A 20,822-nucleotide genomic window follows, 5' to 3' on the forward strand; every position below is an offset into this window, starting at 1 on the left:
TGTTCTTCACATTGAAAATACAGTGTATTTTGCAAATAACTAAAGCCTAACTTTGTATTAACATTTTAAATTTTCAATCTTTTTATTATTATTGTACTTTAAGTTCTGGGATACATGTGGAGAACGTGCAGGTTTGTTACGTAGGTATACACATGACATGGTAGTTTGCTGCACCCATCAACCTCTCATCTACATTAGCTGCTCATCTACATTCAGTGCTACATTAGGATGTGGAGAAATAGGAACGCTTTTACACTGTTGGTGGGAGTGTAAATTAGTCCAACCATTGTGGACGACAGTGTAGTGATTCCTCAAGGATCCAGAACCAGAAATACAATTTGACCCAGCAATCCCATTACTGGGTATATACCCAAAGGATTATAAATCATTCTACTATAAAGACACATGCACACATATGTTTTTGTGCAGCACTATTCCCAATAGTAAAGACTTGGAACCAACCCAAATCCCCATCAGTGATAGACTGGATAAAGAAAATGTGGCACATACACACCATGGAATACTCTTCAGCCATAAAAAAGGATGAGTTCATGTCCTTTGCAGGAACATAGATGAAGCTGGAAGCCATCATCCTCAGCCAACGAACACAGAAACAGAAAACCAAACACCGCATGTTCTCACTCATAAGTGGGAGTTGAACAATGAGAACAAATGGACACAGGGAGGGGAACATCACATAGTGGAACCTGTCAGTGGGTGGGGGGCTAGGGGAACGGGGGAGGGATAGCATTAGGGGGTTTAATAATTTTAAAATTCAATTCTGTTGAAATGTTTACTCCAAGAAGCAATGTGTTTTTGAAAGCTAATCCTGATATATTTAAATCTTAATGACTTAAGTTGATGGAGTGGACTTCTTTTAAATTAGTGATTCCCTAACTTACCTGACTGTTGGAATTTCCAGGTCATATTGAAAATACAGATTATCCAGACTCTTACCTCTGCAGATGTATTTAGTGGTTCTAAAATGGCACCCAGGAGTCTGGATTTTTCCCAGAGGCCCTGTGTAATTCACACTGATAACCAGGCAAGTTTGGGAAATAGTGCCTTAAGGAGATTTTTCATTAAGCAGTCTGCATTTGAAATGAGGATCATTTATCTTCTAATACCCCATGCTTCCTCTTTCTCCTGCTCTCTTTGTCTCCTGTTGTCTTTCAGTTCCTAGAAGCTTTAATTGAATGAAAGTTCCTAGTAGATCTGTACCTACTAAAAACCACACTTCTGAAGCTACGTGGGCACCAGAAGACACAGCTAGTCTGCCATGTAAAAAAGGAAAGGTGACATGTGCCCTGAGGGTGCAGGGGTGAGAGGCAGGGGAATGGAGACCCCCACAGCCAGCAGCAGTGGCCCTCATCACAGCCCTCCGGGAGATATGAAAGGAGGTGAGACATTGGACAGTAGTCTTGCCTTCCTGCTATAGAACACATTGTTAACACTGAAAAATATGATCTGTTCTAGGGGAATGGTGAAAGCTGACTCTAGCACTTGTGCTTTTTTGTTGTTTGTTTGAGATTGGGTCTTGCTCTTGTTGCCCAGACTGGAGTGCAATGCATGATCTCAGCTCACTGCAACCTCTGCCTCCTGGATTCAAGCAATTCTCCTGCCTCAGCCTCCCAAGTAGCTGGGATTACAGGCACCGGCAACCATGCCTGGCTAATTTTTATATTTTTAGTAAAGATGGGATTTTGCCATGTTGGCCAGGCTGGTGTTCAACTCCTGACCTCTGCCAAAGTGTTGGGATTACAGGCATAAGCCATTGTGCCCGGCCTGTGCTTTTAATTTCATCATGGCACAGCTTCAAAATGATATCTAAGTAGCTGACATAAAAATTGAAAATTCTGTATACTTTGATATTAGCAGGCATCAGATACAAACCAGAATATGATTAAATTGTTTCTTAACCAAACTGAATAATTTTCACATTGGCAGACCATTGGCAGGCCATTCAGCATCTGGCTCATGTTTGGGCCAGGCTGGGTGCCTCATAAAAGTCTGGAGTGAAAATCGGAGGCCAATTCTCCATAAGCATTAGGCTCAGAAATATCCTGCTTCCCGGTGAAAAGTTTAAGTTGACTTTCATGCCACCTTCATCAAACCAAGGTTGGTCAACACTTTTCACCACTGCCACTGGACACTTTGACTTCCAATTTTGCTACCTGCTCTACAAAGATACCCCCTTCCTTCCTTTCCTGCATTCTCCCTACAACCTTGTTTTTTTTGAGTACATCCACTCTGTCTCATCATTGTCCTTGTCTGCTTCCCAAAACCTTATATAGTACAGAAATTGGCCAATCAAGATTACCATGTGGAAGAGCATCCATTTACTGAATAAGGCAGCTGGCTCCTGGGGGCAGAAAAGTGATTAGACACAGAGATAAAAATCATAATCCCTGCTCTCCTGGACTCACTGTCCAGTGGGGAGACAGACACATGAACAAATACAACTTGATAACTACAACAGTCAAGTGAATTATATAATTTAGACTGGAGGAAGAGCAAACGTTATCATAAGACAGTGTGTCCACTACTTACTCTCTAACAGATTTCCTCACAAACCACTAGGCTTGCCAACTTGTTGAATAAGAAAATTGGAGGGTCAGGGGAGGGGAAGTACTTATGCTTCTTAGTATTTCATTCCATAAATACATAAATAATGAAACTATTAATGATATCTTCATGTTGATTCAATAAGTTTGAAACCAAAATTGATAGTAATCTTTAGAAGAAATTGTTTATGTGTCTATGCATGTACATACATAGACATACATATTGCTTTCTGAAATTTTCAATGACTTTATGCTTCTTCTGAAGCTATTCGAGTTTAGAATTTGAGACCCATGGGTCAAAACATCTTCTTGAGTATACTGAAGAACATTTAGATTAATTTCAGACATGTATTTTGGTTTATATAGTGTTTTTTATCCATAGTAACTTATTTACTGTTTAAAAACATATTGAGAACAAACAACAGCAGCAACCCTGAATTGAGTAAAGTCCTGAGAAGGGCTTTGCCCAAACATTGCATGTGCATGTTTACACTAATCTCCTGTCTGAACCTAGGAAGTGGCTGAATGAGCTAGCAGATGGTCTGTCTGGCTGTATTATAAATAATAATTTATTTTTGTTTTATTCATTCATTCATTCATTCATTCATTCATTCATTTTGAGACAGGGTCTCTCTCTGTCACCCGGGCTGGAGTATGGTGACACAATTATGGCTCACTGCAGCCTTCAACTCCCAGGCTCATGCAATCCTCCTGCCTCAGCCTCCTGAGTAGCTGGGACTACAGGTGCACACCACCATGCCCAGCTAATTTTTAAAACTTTTTTTGTAGAGACTGGGTCTTCTTATGTTGCCCAGGCTGGTCTCAAACTCCTGGACTCAAGTGATCCTCCTTCCTTGGCCTCTCAAAGTGCTGGGATTACAGGTTTGAGCTACCACATGTAGCCAGAAATGACATTTTAAAACCAACTATTAGGTACGCAGATATATGATGCTCTCCGATTGTTTTATTTAAAAATAGGAGTGCCTTAGGGTTATTGGCTCATTTTGTTTTATCAAAGAGCTTAAATGCAGTTGTGAATTTTTTGTTTACCCTCATAATAACCTGAGAATTTAGGATGAATATAATTATTGCCATTTTCACAAGTAAAATTGGAATGAGAATATAAAACAGTGGAATACAGGTGTAGCTAAGAGTAGCAGAGGTAAGCCAACTATAGAATATTAAAATTTCTTCCATGTGTGTTGTTAGAAATCTATAAAACCAAAATTTTTTCGTGCCTGTAATCCCAGCACTCGGGGAGCCCAAGGCGGGCAGATTACCTGAGGTGAGGAGTTCGAGACTAGCCTGGCCAACATGGTGAAACCCCGTCTCTACTAAAAGTACAAAAATTAGCCAGGTGTGGTGGTGGGCACCTGAAATCCCAGCTACTCAGGAGGCTGAGGCAGGAGAATTGCTTGAACCCGGGAAGTGGAGATTATAGTGAGCCAAGATTGTGCCACTGCACTCCAGCCTGGGTGACAAGAGTAAGACTTCGTTTCAAAACAGCAACAACAACAACAAACAACAAGAACAACAACACCAAAACCCAACATTTTCTAGTACAAGCAAATTCACTAAGCTTTGTAAGGGTCCCATCCCTCCAAGTATTATCCTTTCTGCGTACCCCAGCATTAATGACAGCAACTGGTACTAGCCATGTGACATACAATCCTAGTACATTTTTGGGCTCTGATGTTTTCTAGGAATTTTTTCTTTACAGACTTACTGAAATTAAGCTCTATTCCCTCAAGACCTGGTTTTCATAAACTGTATAGTTTTGCAGTTGAGGGAAAATGGTCTTAGGTCAGTCAATCCACTGTTGACACAGAAATGAAATGAGGTAATGGTAGGATTATTGTTAAGGCTGAGAGGTGTATGAATCATCCTACACTCTTTCACAGCCTCCAGGTGACCATATAATTAAAATATCCTTGATATTTCTATGTAGTTTAAGTTGATTTTAATTCTAGAACCCCTGTCTTTCTCTATTCAACTTAAATGAAAAGGCATTTGAGTATCCAGAACACACTCAGCACTCAGAAGTGAAGCAAGAAAACTGGAAACATAGTGGTCAGTGCCCATGTTCTACCCCAGGATCAAGTGAGGCATTAATACTGGGAGTTGTGATTCTGAATAAGTCTTAACCTCGTGCACATCTTAGTTGTTCAAACATTTGTCGTGTCAGCAAGGTGGTAACAGTGAAGATTTTCTACAATCAAAATAGTATCATGTTCTGTTGTATAAAATAGAAATAAATGTACCACATCGATCAGAAAAATCACCCTAGCCTATTCCGACAGCTTAATTTTTAACAATTTAACCACATAGATCTGTCATCTAGAATAAGTGTTGCATGTTTAATTGACAATAATTTTTTTGCTGTCTCAGAGAGGTGTAGATAAATTTTGGGGCTATCAAATGGTTCTGACTTTTTCTTTTCTTTGAGATGGGGTCTTGCTCTGTCACCAGGCTGGAGTGCAGTGGCAAGATCTCAGCTTACTGCAACCTCTGCTCCCTGGTTTAAGTTATTCTCCTGCCTCAGCCTCCTGAATAGCTGGGATTACAGGCGCACGCCACCATGCCCAACTAATTTTTGTATTTTTAGTAGAGACGGGGTTTCACCATGTTGGCCAGGATGGTCTCAATCTCCTGACCTCATGATCTGCCCACCACAGCCTCCCAAAGTGCTGGGATTACAGGTGTGAGCCACTGTGCCCAGCCAGTTCTGACATATTTTTAAGCAAGATTAGGCTGATGCTATGGTAACTCAGTTATTCATGATACATGTCATCTTGTAAGTAGGAGTATTCAATATTCATGATTTTGAAGCCATTTCAGAGTACTATAATCACCACACTTGACAGACTGCAGAATTCATTGAAAATCGCTGGAAATAATTAGCAATTTGTTATCATAGACTCTAAACAGACCTTCAAAATGCATTACATAGATTTAGTAAAACAGATTGTCAGTCTGCCACAAGTAATCACTTGGGTTTGATTGGCAGTGAATGAAATTTTTAAAATGTAAAGCTAAACTCTTCAGGATCACTGCACTGGGTTTCTATGGGACAACACTGAACAGGGCTGCCACTGAAACACCATGGATGAGGAAACACAGCTTCCAGCACACTACTGGGAGAATGACTGGGACTCAAAAATGTGTGCAATGAACGTACTTACGAGCTTGTTGGAAAAGAAGTAAAGAGGTTGTATGTAGTTACCTCAAATTAGTACTACTACAGATAAAGTAGCAATCAGTACTGATAAAGTAATAGTAGTGCTAAAGTAGTACTAATAGCCCTACACTAGTAGTAGTAATAAAGTGGCATTGCTATTGATTCTATCCGTCTACCTACCTACCTGTCTGGATGGGAGGGCATAGGATTTGACTAAGATTGGGCTTAGCAGTGAAGAGAAAAGAGCTCATGCATGCTTTGGACAGGTACACACTCAAACTTGGTATCATGTGACTGTTCTGAATTCCAGAACCAAGGCTAAAAGGTGGAAGTTTTGTTTGACTGTCTCACATTTTCCTTTTGGTCTATTGTCTAACACATGTTGCTAGAATTCTTTTTACTCTGACTACCTTTTATGTACAGACAACACTGTTATTGACGAGATCAGTCCCAAGCGGATTGGAGATTGTCCCAATACTTACACCTATAGCAAGGCCTTGAGAGAAGTGGCGGTGCAGCAGGAGAGCAGGAAGCTAACCATCACCATCCTAAGGCCCTCCATTGTGGGAGCAACGTGGCATGAGCTTTTCCCGGTAAGCCCACTCACCCGGATTCTGTGTTTTGCTTTCAAACTAAGGTTCTTCTAGCCCAATTATTTTCTGATGTCATTCTTCTTCTCCCCAGGATTTATAGCTAAGTGCAGCCAATCAAATATTAACCCATTATACTAGGGCAAAATTCCACTTTGGGATCATGCGGCTCTTCTGGCAGTTACCCTATCTTAGAGTTGGATGGAGATCTTAAGTTAGCTTCAAACCACTCTAGTCTCAAAATTCCCATGGGTGATGTTTTCATATCTTGGCTTTCCCACTGTAGCTTAAACATACCAGAATGTTCTTGATGGCCAAATTGGTAGTATTGCAACTAACTGCCAGGGTTACAAAGCTCACAGAAGGATCTCAGTTTGGGAATACTAATTTTTTTTAACCTCAGTATACTGCGATGTCCTTTTGAAAGTACTTTGAATTATACCATCTTCTTCAAAGCAAGTCTGTGAAGCTTTGGGGGCAGATAAATTCCAGCTCCACCACTTACTGGCAATGCAACATTTTTGAGTTGTTCTTTCTATAGAACAGGACAGATACTACTTTGGAGAGTTGGTTTGATGAGACAATGTATGAAGAGTGCTCAGTCTGTAGTAAAAGGCAGGTCCCTATAAAAGGCTCAACGAATGTTAGTCCCTTCATCTTCTCCTCCCATATATCTGGTCTCCCATTATACGCATTTCGACTTTTATACTGTAAGGTAAAGAGATGGCTTAGGGCTTAGGAAACAAACTCAAAAAGACATTTCCCTCTAACTACTCTTCAGCATAATCTTTCCTGTAACATCTTTAAGCAAGTCAACACACATTACTACCAATCATGTTTTCAATGTTCTCCTAAGGAGGCTAAAATCAGGAATGGGGCGGAGAAGTATGGTTGGTGAATTGCTCAGCAGATCATGATATAAGGACAAGGTCCATTGTAGCCCTTAAGGTGTCATAAAATGCCACAAAACCATTCATGACTCCTGCCATGAACAACAATCCTGGCCAAATTTTAATTCTTGCACAAAGTGCAGAAAATAGCCAATGCTTTGCCATTGATCTTTGGGATCTTAATAATACTGAACTAGATAGTTCTATCTGCTGGAGTCTCAGTGCCCTTGTTTGAAATTTATTAAGATTAGACTGCAGATGTTCCAAAGATACAACAATTTTCTGAAATGTGTAACCAATGGAAATTTTCTTTCTTTTAGCGTTGGGTTGATAATCTAAATGGATGTAGCTGACTCATTATTGCGGTATGTATAGGGATGAAGAAGTAACTGTAATGTAGTGGAGGAATAGTAACAAAATTCTTAGTGCTGGCTTAGCTTCATTGAACCAAAAACAAATGCTACTTTACTATCAATTGAAGCATATTATTTCAATTATTCTGGTTATAATATGGAGGCAGGATGAAGTTATTTTTATTCTTTTAGAATTTTTTATCAGGAAAACAGAGGTAAAGTGCTATCAATTACTATTTAAGAGTTCTATTTTGAAAAGTCTGAGAATTAAGGATTTTTCTTTTATTTAAAAAAACTTTTTTAAAAATTAAAAATAAAACAAGCAAAAGTCTTATGAAAATGAAGCAAGTAGCCCTGCCACTCTGTGTACAGTAATACAATATTTGTCATAGTTATTATGTACAATATTATAAAAAATGTTGCAGACAGTACAAATTAAGGCCCTTATTTCTCAAAGGACATCAAGCCTTATGACCCGGTGGGAGGAAAGATGCCACTTAATTATTGCACCATTTTGAAAAACAGAACTCATCAAGGCGGATAGTGGTCTTTTCCCACCTGGTCTTCCGTCAAAGATGGGGGCTGGGGCGGCAGTGTCGTCTTCGTCGTCGAGGTAGACCCTATGTAGCCACACTGCCCTGCCCGGTTCTCTGGGTGCAATAAATACCAGTCACAGTTTGGGAGGGGGCCGTGCGCAGGTGGGCGGAGGCGTCTGAGCTGCATGTGCCGCTTCCTGTGCAGGGCAAGGTGGGCAGAGCGCCAGAAGGCGCGGTTGCACCAATGGCCCTGAAATGGCCCGTGAGCCCTGTGCTTGCGGTGGTGGAGCGTTAGCTTGTCTGAGTGAGCACGCTTCCAGCTGCATCCATCCCAGTGGCAGTGGTCAGGCTTGTCACTTGTGTGCTGCGCAGATGTGCCTTCAGGTGAGAATTCTTGCCGTAGGTCTTGCTGTAGCCCCATAGGTATGCCTGGTGTTTCGGTTCCCGGGCCAGGAGCGGCTGCCACGCTTGGGCTTGGCCTCCAGCAGCTCCAGCGGGGATGCCGGCGCCACCACGAGACTGCGGGCGACTGGGGGTGCCAGGCCCAGGGCTGTGGCGGCGGCGGCCACCGGCAGAGACTAAACACGGGGGCGTGGAGGGGCTGGGCTGGGGCGGGGGCGGGGGGGCGTCTCATGAAGGCGGGGCTGGGTGTCCCAAGCCAGGGCCACGGAAGGGCAGCGGGAAGGAGGCGCCCTGGCCATAGGGGCTGAGGGGCGGGTGTCGGGGGCGGCGTTGGGGGGGGGACCCGGGACCTCGCATGCATGAAGCCGCAGGCCTGGGGCGCCCTAGTGTTTGAGGCCGCGCCGTCCAGGCCTGAACCTGGGTAGGCAGCCGTAGCCGCCGCCATCCGCTTCAGGGGGCTGGGCTTTGACCAGGCGGTTGGGCAGCGCCAGTAGAAAGCGGTTGAGCAGGCCGGGCGCGGTGGTTCACGCCTGTAATCCCAGCACTTTGGGAGACCAAGGCGGGCGGATCACGGGGTCAGGAGATCCAGACCATCCTGGCTAACACGGTGAAACCCCGTCTCTACTAAACATACAAAAAAAAAGTAGCCTGGCGTTAGTGGCGGGCGCCTGTAGTCCCAGCACTTTGGAAGGCTGAGGCGGGCGGATCACGAGGTCAGGAGATAGAGAACATTCTGGCTAACAGGTGAAACCCGTCTCTACTAAAAATACAAAAAAACAATTAGCCGGGCGCGTTGGCGGGCGCCTGTAGTCCCAGCTACTCCGGATGCTGAGGCAGGAGAATGGCGTGAACCCAGGAGATGTAGCTTGCAGTGAGCCGAGATCGCGCCACTGCACTCCAGCCTGGGCGACACAGGGAGACTCCATCTCAAAAAAAAAAAAAAAACGGCTGAGCAGCGCGGACCATCTGGCAGCGGGTCCAGCTCGGGGGCGCCTTAGGGCAGCGGCGTGCAGTGTTCGGGTAATAGGACGCAGACGGCGGGGTCGGCGGGGGCTTCGGGGTGGCCTCGGCCCAGGCCATCCAGCCCTGTGGACCGAATGGAGTCCCGCACGCTGTTGAGGTGGTCGTGGGTTCCCCTGGCCTCGGGCTTGGCGCGGGGTCAGCGCTCCTGCAGGCAGCGCTCGCGGTAAGGGCTGGCAAAGTGGAGACGGACGGCAGGATGGATTCACTTGGCGACATGGCGGGGAGCTGGGAAGACAGACACCGGTGAGTGGCTGCCAGGGAGGGCTGGTCGGGGCGCGGGCAGGCGGGCATGGTTCTGCCAAGGATTTTGCTTTATTTATCGCAAGATGGGGGTATTTCCTCCTTTCTACAGTTTATAATTGCATGAATTAGTGCAGTGAATTGAGGATGCAGTAAAAATATCTTCAAAGATTATTAAATTCGTCATTATAAAACATACAAGAGTTGATGTGTGTGTATGGAAAGCAGGTATACATCAATAATTCTTAATGAATACAAGAAAGAGAACTACTAATATTGGAGCAAATATTTCAAATACAAACATCAGTGAATATAGGAAAGGCATTTTTTATTATATTTTAAGTTCCAGGGTACATGTGCACAACATGCAGGTTTGTTACATAGGTATACGTGTGCCGGCAACGCCTTTTCAATAATGTCTTACAAGGAGAAACGTGGCTCCTCTAGGTAAGCAGCCCTCAGTGCGCATCTCCCTGAAGTCCAGATTGATCCGGCAGAGCTGTGGGCTTCACAGCTCACAATGAGGCATTTAGGGCCTAAACCCCACTTTACTCTTTTGTACAATGAATAGGAAATCAGTGATCTAAATGAGTTTAAATCTTATTAGGGATTCACACTGCCCTTCAGACTCTGTCTCTATTCCTCCCAGAGCTAGGTTCAACTTGAATTAAAATACAAATATGAGACAATGAATTATGATAGTGACAAAGACCTTCCTTCGAATTTCGGATTTTTCTAGCAGCCCCTTTCTTTCTGTTTCCCACCTGCCTTCAACTCCTTCTCCTAAAAAAGTTCAGTTGGGGTGAACGTTTGGTGATTTAGAACATCATTATTTTAACGTGATCCCAAAGCGGTTTTCATTATATGCAAAGCTGCATATTTATTTACATTTTAAAAAATGTTCTAAATTGGTTTCTTATGTCCAAAAGAAGGGGAGCTAGTTATAAGAAAAGAGAATTGAGTAACATAAGAAAGTGCTAATCATTTCAAATTAAAGTGGGAAACATGCAGAGCAGAAAGAATCAATTTCATAAATTCAACAAATTATTAACATAAATAATTCTAAACTCTTGTATCTATATAACATCAGTGATCTGTGAGGTGAAATGAGACTCTGAAGAAAAAGTAAATAATAAGGCCATTTGTCTAAGCCAAAAAAGTTTTTGTCATTAATTGTGGAATTTCACCAATTAATTTTTTTCAAATGAAAATTTCTTAAACTTTTAGTGCCTACTATTGCTTGTAGGTTAATAAGCCCTAGCAGAAAACAAAATAATTAAGGAAATGGAAAACAAACATTAATGGGAAATTTGTGTAACCTCAATTCTTAACGTGTCTTATGACTTAATTTTTAAAATGTGAAGGTTTATTCTTGGTGTTTGGTAATTAACTAAGTTTATTAATCTCTCATAAATATGAGGAATTTTATTCCCTAAAGGAACGTGAGGAACATGAGTAGTTCAAGAAAATGCTGAAGATTGGCCGGGCGCGGTGGCTCACGCTTGTAATCCCAGCACTTTGGGAGGCCGAGGCGGGCGGATCACAAGGTCAGGAGATCGAGACCACGGTGAAACCCCGTCTCTACTAAAAAATACAAAAAATTAGCCGGGCGTGGTGGCGGGCGCCTGTAGTCCCAGCTACTCGGAGAGGCTGAGGCAGGAGAATGGCGTGAACCCGGGACGCGGAGCTTGCAGTGAGCCGAGATTGCGCCACTGCACTCCAGCCTGGGCGAAAGAGCAAGACTCCGTCTCAAAAAAAAAAAAAAAAAAAGAAAATGCTGAAGATGCGCTTGGCTGGGAAGCTGGAATAGGCTGACGAAGTCAGACTTAGTGTAGGAACCTGGTAAGCAGTGGATCGATGTTAGCTGTTTTCACTTATTGCACTAGTATAATCAGTTTGATAAAATGATACGTACTTTAGCCCCAGCTGTTACTTAAGACCTGGTTTCACATTTTATGTTCTTTTTCCTGTGCAGGCTGGGAAAGGGTTTCTTCTGGCCATAAAAGCTACTCCAATGGCTGTGGGAGACTTACTTCCAATTCCAGTTGATACAGCCATCCGTCTCCCACTAGCTGTAGGATGGTGTACTGCAGTTCACAGGTGTGGATGCTCAAGTGGGCTTTCAAAGATTTCATGAGGGGGAGGGTTAATGTATTAGGCACATTTTCCAAATATAGGCATTTCATTGTATAAGACCCCAAATGTGAGAGGGTATTTATTTCAGTATTTTATAGAGTTCCTAATATGCCATCATATATACATTTAGTTGTTTTCAAAATACAGTTTAGTACTTGGCTACTCACGAAGTAATAAAACATTTAAATCACTTAACCATAAAACTCTTGATAACCAAAAGGCTTTTGTTTCTATTCAGTAGTTTAACATTCAGCTTTCTTTTTTAGGGCAAAGGAGACAGAAGTGGATGAAATAAGAGAATTTTTTTTTAATTGAATGCTGGTTAATGCCAAAAGTGTTCAATCACTATGTGTGGGGAAGTTCCTGGTACCAAGAAAAAAAAAAACAGGTTGTTCCTACATTTGGCTGTGTTAGTAAGTGGTAAACAGAATTAAATTTTTCTTATGTGAACTCACACATATGTGCTTCATAATATGTCACTTCTATTTAACATCTCTTTCACACACACATGCATCCCCCACACACACACCCCTTTGCTAGTCTTCTTCCATTTTGCTTATTAACCCAAAGAAAGAAAAAAATACGGAAGTCTTCTTGTGTAGGTTACCTTAATCAGATGAATTATTGAAACCACTCTGTCTAAATATTATTTTCGCTTATTTTTCTTTCATTAGTTTTCCATTCTATTGTATTTATTTAATTTTTATTTCATTTTCCAGACCTAAGTCAATGTTAGTCTACCACTGTACATCTGGTAACCTCAATCCCTGCAATTGGGGCAAAATGAGTAAGTACTTTAGCCATGTAACTGCATAATTACTAGTGTCTGACACAGAGAAAAAATAGACAAAGTGTGTCATGGAGCTTGGAGCCTACATGAGGAGAAAGACAAAAAATAAGCAAAGAGACAAAATAATGGGAAATTGTAAATGTGTGGTAGTTAACTAGAATGTACTGTGGTTACCAAAGAAAGCAGTCATTGGGAGCACATACATGATTGTAAGCAGTGGGGGTCCATTGGCTGTATTTTAAAAACAATGATGAAATAAAGCAAAAGTTGGCAGTTATAAAGACTCTCAGTGATAAAATACTGAAATACTCCTCCCTGCTGGGGCACTGGGTCCTATACACACACCCCTTCCCTTCTTGATATGTCACTGAGAGTGTGACGTGATCAATGACCAGTGAGATTTAGAAAAGTCGGGTGATCTTATTCCTTATTGAGTGTGTAATACTGATCACTAATTTATGCAACTTGTTTCTCTTGGGTGTGCATTAGCTACTCTACTAGTGATTTGTAAAAGTGAATAGGAATCACTGTGGGAGAATAAAAACAACACCCAGATTCCTTGGACCCTAGAACCAAGGTCTTGGGTGATGCTGAGGAATCTGTATTTTTAATAAGCATCTAGATGATTCTTGCTGCTTGGGGAAATGCTCTTTGAGAAACCCTGTACTATACAAACGATTAATTTGTCTGAATGTAAGGGATTTAATCTGGTCAATGTACAAAAACCATGGAAATCAATTTGAGTACAACTTATCTAATGATGGTAGAAGATAAAAGTAGGGAGTTTTGCTATTCTGTAGGATTTCTTAGTACCTACTAACTAACACACCGCTTCTATCCCTGTTACATAGGTACCACTAGCTCTTCATATTCCAATGGTAAGCCATGGTACCACACTGAGAGTTCTATTGCAGGGCAGCTAGACACTGTGGCTCATTTATACATTGTGGCTTTGAATTGGAAAATGCTTTTCCAGGAATGAAAATACCTGGCAGGCATGTTTCCTCTACCCCTCTTACACCTGTAGCAAACACTGTGGGCTGATACGACATTGGTTATCCCTGTGCCAAGGCTCTGTTCTAGATTCCCTTCTAACACAGCATTTCTGGAAGCTATTACTATTAATTTGATGTTGCATTCAAATTAAACTCATTTGTGTTTCCTATCGGGGACTCTTAGGAGGGATAAAAATGCTGCCTACTGGGAGCAGTAGCCATGTTAACAGGAGGTTGAGCATATATAGTCTCAGGTGATACTACAAGGAGTGATAGACAGCTGGGTGGGTGAACATGGGCCATCTCTCCACAGAATTGTCTCCTTTAGTGTCCGTTAAGAAGAGTTTTTAATCTCCTGCATATAGGTCTTAAGCATCTTTTATCAGATTTATACCTAGGGCCTAGGTAATTGATTTTTTTTTTTTTTTACTAATTTAAATGTCTTTTGTAAAAATATATTTTCTAATTGTTTGTGGATGATGTCAAATGCAATTGATTTTTGTATATTGACCTTATATTCAGCTATCTTGCTAAACTTATTATTGCTAGAAATTGTATAAAATTTCCTCATGATTTCCTATGTAGACAGTTACTTAATCTGCAAAAATACCAGTATTATCCCCATTTTTTCAAGCTTTAGCTCTTTATTCTTCTTGTTGATGGCACCATCTCAACTCACTGCAGGCTCTGCCTCCTGGGTTCACACCATTCTCCTGCCTCAGCCTCCCGAGTAGCTGGGACTACAGGCACCCGCCACCACGCCTGGCTAATTTTTGTATTTTTAGTAGAGACAGGGTTTCACCGTGTTAGCCAGGATGATCTCGATCTCCTGATCTCATGATCCACTTGCCTTGGCCTCTCAAAGTGCTGGGATTACAGGCGTGAGCCACTGCGCCCAGGCTTCTTGTTGAACTTCTACTATAATGGTGAATAAAAATGGCAATAGTACGTGTTGTTGTCTTGCTGCTAATTTTAAGCAGAAGACTTCAAATGTTAAACTCGCCTGCCATTTTTAGGATAAACCCAACTTGGTCATGCCATGTTATCTTTTTTTATATTTTGTTTAATTCAGTTTTCTAATCATATAGTGCCGTTGTTTTTTCTATTCTCTGAAAGTGCTTGTGTAATAGTGGAGTGATCTATTCCTCGAAAACTTGGGAAAAGCACCTTTAAATTACCTGGACTTATAATTTTTTGTGAGAAGATTTTTTATTGCTTCAGTGTCTTTCATAGTTAAAGAATTTTGCAGGCTTCATTTTCTGCTGCAATCAATTTTAGCAAATTTGTCTCTTTTTCTAAGATTTTGTCTGTTTTAAAATGTATTTACATTCTTTTTTTATATGAATATTTTTGTCCTAAACTGTATCTGTAATTATGCTTCTTTTTAAATTCATAATATTTGTGTGTCTTCTCTTTTCTTCTCAGCTAGTCTCCAAAGGGTTTATTTTATTTCTTTTTTTCAAAGAACCAACTTCTTCGGGCTTTATTGACTTTTTTCTTTTCTTTTCTTTTCTTTTTTTTTTTTTTTTGAGATGGAGTCTTGCTCTTGTTGCCCAGGCTGGAGTACAATGGCATAATCTTGGCTCACCACAACCTCTGCCTCCCGGGTTCAAGCAGTTCTCCTGCCTCAGCCTCCTGAGTAGAGTAGCTGGGATTACAGACATGCACCACCACGCCTGGCTAATTTTATATTTTTAGTAGAGATGGGGTTTCTCCATGTTGGTCAGGCTGGTCTTGAACTCCCGACCTCAGGTGATCTACCCACCTCGGCCTGCAAAAGTGCTGGGATTACAGGCATGAGCCACCGTGCCCAGCCTATTGACTCTTTATTATGCTGCTTTGTTTTCTATTGCATAGATGTATTGCCTTATGTCTTTTTTCCCCTTCCTCCTGTTTTCTTTGATTATGTTTTTCTTCTCTTTAACCCACGAATATTTGGCTTGTCTAATACATCATTTATGGCTTTATATTTCCCTCAAATGCCACTTTGGCTGTATCCCACACATTTTGTTGTATGATGTTTGTGTTATCATTACTCTCTAATCCTTAAACATTTTTCATTTGAATTTCTTCTTTGACCTATGAGGATGTAGAGTGCAGTTTTCAATTGCCAAATTGCATTTTCTACATGTGCATGAGTTTCTACTTGTCCCTCACATCAGAAAGACAGTAGCTTAATGGTTAAAAGTCTTGGGCTTTGAGATCTAATACACTTGGATTCAAATCATAGCTCATTCACTCACTCCTGTATTCATTAAATAGGCATTATTCTTGGTGCTGACGATATATCACTAAACAGAAATCCATGCTCACATAGATGTTATATGCTGGTATGCATCCCACCATTTAGTAGACTCCACTACTTATTAGTTGTATCAGTTTGAAAAAGTCTCTCAGTTTCTCCCTGTAGATCAATTTTTTTATCTGTCAATGAGAATAATAATTTTCCTATTCTAGAGAGCTCTTGGGAGAATGTAGTGAGATAAAGTGCTTAGTACAGTGGTTAGAACAGTGAACATTTTAGTAAATGCTTGCTATTACCATATGGACAGCTTTCTCAGAAAGCCTTTCCTAACCCAGCCCCACCCCTCCCCTTCCTGGCAGAGCTAGATGCTTCTTTTGTATTCCTCCAGAGCGTATTGTACTGGCCTCTAGCAGAATACTCAGGCAAAATATTGTAATCATGAATTGTCCACATCTCCCACCAGATCGCCAATTCTTTAAAGACAAAGAATATATCATATGTAATTTTTTTTACCTCATCATCTACCACAGTGCCTGGCAAGTGTTAAATGATAAATAAATATATTTGAAATGACTAAAGGAAGGATTGATATAGATTTAGGAAAAGGAAAGTAGGTGTATGTTGCTGAGATATTTATTCATTCGTTTAGTCAATAAATGTTTATTAGGCACTGATTACCTGTCAGCCACTTTTCAAGGTACTGTATAGGTTCAAACAAAACACAAAATTTGGTTATGGTACTTAAATCTTAGAAAGGAGAAATATATATATATATATATATATATATATATATTTTGAGATGGAGTCTTGCTCTTGTTGCCCAGGCTGGAGTACAATGGCATGATCTTGGCTCACCACAACCTCTGCCTCCCAGGTTCAAGCAGTTCTCCTGCCTCAGCCTCCTGAGTAGAGTAGCTGGGATTACAGACATGTGCCACCACGCCTGGCTAATTTTGTATTTTTAGTAGAGATGGGGTTTCTCCGTGTTGGTCAGATATGGTTAAGTGATTGCAGAAAAATAAAACAGATTAAAGAAGTAAATAGTATTGTGGGAGGGCTGCTATTTGATATGTGATGGCCAAAGAAAGTCTCTCTGAGAAGGTGTCATCTTAGTAGAGACCTGAAAGAAGTGAAAGGGCAAATCAGAGGGACATGTGGATGAAATATTCCAGGTTGAAGAAACAGTAAGTGCTGAAGTTCTTTAATCATATTCAAGGACAGCAAGGAGGCCAGTATGGCTGCAGCAGAAGCCCTGAGAGGGAGGGAGGTAAGAGATGAAGTCAGAGTGGTGGGCAGAGAGAGTGAGGATGCAGAGAGTGCAAGGCCTTGCAGAACATGGCTTTGCCTCTAAATGAGAAGAGATTCCATTGAAGGGCTCCGAATGGGGAAGTTCCTGTAATAGACTGAGTTACATTTTACAAGAATCACTCTGGCTGCTACATGGAGGTCCGACTAGGGGGACAAGGGTAGTGGCAGAGACCACTTAGGACAGTATTGCAACATTCCAGGCTACAGTAGTGGTTTGGATCAGAGAGAGAGCAGGTGGAAATTATGATTCTGGGTACTTTTCAAACAGAGAGCTGATAGATTTTGTTCAATTGTGTGTGGATTGTTAAAGAGAAGAATCAAGGATAACCCCACAGTTTTTGGCTGAACTACTAAACAAATTGAATTAGCATTTGGTTAGAGGTAGAAGACTGGTGAAATAGCAAGTTTGTGTATGTATTGGGAAGGGGGTGGTTAGCAGTGGGTGTATCAGGAGGCCCATTTTAGAGCTGTTAAATGTGAATGTCTATTACACCTCCAGGTGGAAATGTTGAACAAGTATATGGATATATAGATCAGAACATCAGTGTTGAGATCAGAATCTCTTATGCTATCAACCTGTACATAACTTTTTTATTTACTACCATCTTTTTAAAGTATAAATCCCTACGGACCAGATGATTCTTGAGAATCTTCTCTGAAGAGGAGTTATATTTTTCAGATAGATTTTTAGCCGGCATTTTTTTAAGTAGGGCAATAATTGTATTACTATAATAACTGACATCATAAATAATGAGCTTAGGCATATGCTTTGCAAAACCTACATACCTTAAATAAAATTGAATTCAAATGAGTATCTTTTCGAAAGAACTACTGAATTCACAAATGTACGTAAAAAGTTCTTAATTAAGCTTAATCTAAGTATTAATATAAAAAGAAAAACACTATTATGAATAAAACCCTGGATACCAGAGTGGATCATTGAGTCTGACATATTCCCAGAGAAATATTTAAAGTAAGCTAACACAAGAAAATCTTGCCTTTAGAGTTTTTTAGTTTAACTTTTAATAAAGATTCAAATAAAATGTTAAGAAACTTTCAAAATGGTTCTGAAAGTAATGGTCCAGCCAGGGAAATAAAGTTTCTAGCCTCTGTCTTGGGGCTTTCAGAATAGACTAGATAACCTTAGAATTAAATGTGGATTTATGTTTTTTCTGAGCAGTACCCCCTTTTATTGACTACATGTGTTTCCCCAAGAATTTGTTTTAGAGTAGATGTTTCAAATAAAGGATCCAACTCTTAACCCATTCACATTGTTTCATTTTGCAGATAACCACTTGCCTACCATAAAAATCTTTACGTTGTTCTCAGAAATTGATTCTTGACTCTACACAGCAAATCCTTTGTCTTTATTGTTGTGACCCATTATAAATACCTTCCACTATGATGGGCTTATATTCTCCTATTGTCCTCTAGCACTTACTCTCTTTTTTCCCCCAGGATTCCAGGTCTTGGCAACCTTTGAAATTCCAATTCCATTTGAGAGAGCTTTGAGGAGGCCGTATGCTGATTTCACCACCAGCAACTTCACAACCCAGTACTGGAATGCCATCAGCCACCAGGCCCCTGCCATCATCTATGACTTCTATTTGTGGTTCACTGGAAGGAAACCCAGGTGAGAAGCTGAGTCAATGGCTTTGAGAATGTCGCTGCATATGGGAGATTGAGGCCCCAAAGTCTTTAGTGCTTCCTTCAGCCAAGGATTAAAGGAGATAACTGAATCTGACCCATATATACAGAGTGAACACACCTACTCTGAAAATCCAAAATCTGAAATTCTTCAAAGTCCAAAATGTTTTCAGTGCTGACATGATGCCACAAGTGGAAAATTCCACACATCTTACCTCCTTGATGGGTCACAGTCAAAACACATTCAAAACTTTGTGTCATGCATATATTTATTTAAAATATTGTATAAGATGACCTTCAGGTTATGTGTGTGTGGCTAAGTGTGTATGAAACATAAGTGAATTTTGTGTTTAGACATGGGTCCCATTCCCAAGATACCTCATTACACAGAAGGAAATATTCCAAAATCTACAAACAGTTGAAACCCGACACACTTCTGACCCAGGAACTTCAGATAAAGGATACTAACCTGTAGAAGTTTTGAACAAACAAAGCAGTCATAGTGAGAAGCCACAGAAGCCTCCTACATTAAAAATGCTCCAGCATAATAAAGGAAGGTAAATGTTAAAGAGCTTGCTGGTGATGAATTTAGCAAGTGATCATTCACACAAAAAGAAAAGCAACTGAGACTCTGTCACTAGGGTTTTTCAAATAGGTAGATAATCTTAAATATCCAGTAATGATGACAACCTCACTTACTGGGATCTTACTTGTGGGGCTAAGGAGGATGCATGATGATCCCATTTTTATTGTCACAGCTACCGAAGGGAGATACCCTCATCAACCCAATTTTACAAATGCAGAAATAGAAGCTAAGGGAAGAACCTGAAGTAGTCTCAAAGGAAGTGACAAGAAAGATGTGGAGAAAGCTGAGTGTCAAAGTCAGTATTCAGGACCAGATTTACTGCTACTTAGAGATGAATGAAGAAATTAGAGGGAACACAGTGTGCTGATGCTAAAGCAGCTGTCACCACCTAGCTTCGTGACATAGGACATATTCTTTCTCTGTCTCACTTGAATAATATGATGTGTCAGAGGAGACATTATTATAATTGCCTAAAGCAATTCTTGGGATCAAGAATCAGAAGCATGAACAGTGTTGCCCTCTGTGTTAGCCCCTGTATAAGGGAGGAAGTCGTCTTCAGCATGTTGAATTGTCATCTTTATCAGCAGTGCAAATGACTGAAACTTAGCCAATGTAGAGTTTATTCAAATTTTTACAGACCTCATTTGCAGCTCATAACTCAGTTCTTGAGCAAAGTGGAAAGAAAACATTATGATTACGGGGAAAATATTTGTATGGGACTTATCAAATAAAGATAGGAAAAGAAGAAAACCCAAATATTATAGGCAGAAATGCTAAAGGTTTTAAAATATGTCAGGATTGGAAGAAGGCATGGATAAAGAACCAAGTTCAGTTAGGAAAGAGAAACACAGAAGGAAGAGACACAATAAAAGTCATATGTATTCTGTGAGATGTCAGTAAGATTTGTGGGAAGTGGGTTGGTTTGTTGTATGGTATGTATTTTAGCAATAATCTTTATGGCAGAGAAAGCTAAAATCCTTTAGCTTGTGTGAATGATCACTTGCTGAATTCCTCAAGGTAGGCATGATGAAGGAGGGTTTAGAGGAGACACAGACACAATGAACTGACCTAGATATAAGGCCTTAGTATACTCAGCTAAGAATAGTGATTCTGAGGACACACTGTGACCTGATTATGTCATTACATGTGTGGTAGTGATGGGGATGATAGAAGGAAGAACTGACGGCATATTTTCATCCCCCCCCAAAATCAGTTAAATATTGGGACACTAACCATCCAGGTCTAGAAAAGTCACATGCCATAGCCATGGTATTGCACATCATTCATCTTGCATTCTTTGAGAATAAGAAGATCAGTAAATAGTTCAGAAGTGGGAAGC

At 40.8% G+C, this 20,822-nt stretch overlaps 2 pseudogenes; one reads left to right on the forward strand and one right to left on the reverse strand.

Moving 5' to 3' along the window:
- The first annotated feature begins 1,179 nt into the window (after window positions 1–1,179).
- LOC129472157 (fatty acyl-CoA reductase 2-like) lies at window positions 1,180–19,052 on the forward strand (annotated as a pseudogene).
- Window positions 8,107–9,752, reverse strand: LOC129472691 (Krueppel-like factor 2; annotated as a pseudogene).
- Window positions 19,053–20,822: the final 1,770 nt, after the last annotated feature.

Source organism: Symphalangus syndactylus, chromosome 22 (assembly GCF_028878055.3).
Source record: "Symphalangus syndactylus isolate Jambi chromosome 22, NHGRI_mSymSyn1-v2.1_pri, whole genome shotgun sequence".
NCBI classification, from domain to species: Eukaryota; Metazoa; Chordata; class Mammalia; order Primates; family Hylobatidae; genus Symphalangus; species Symphalangus syndactylus.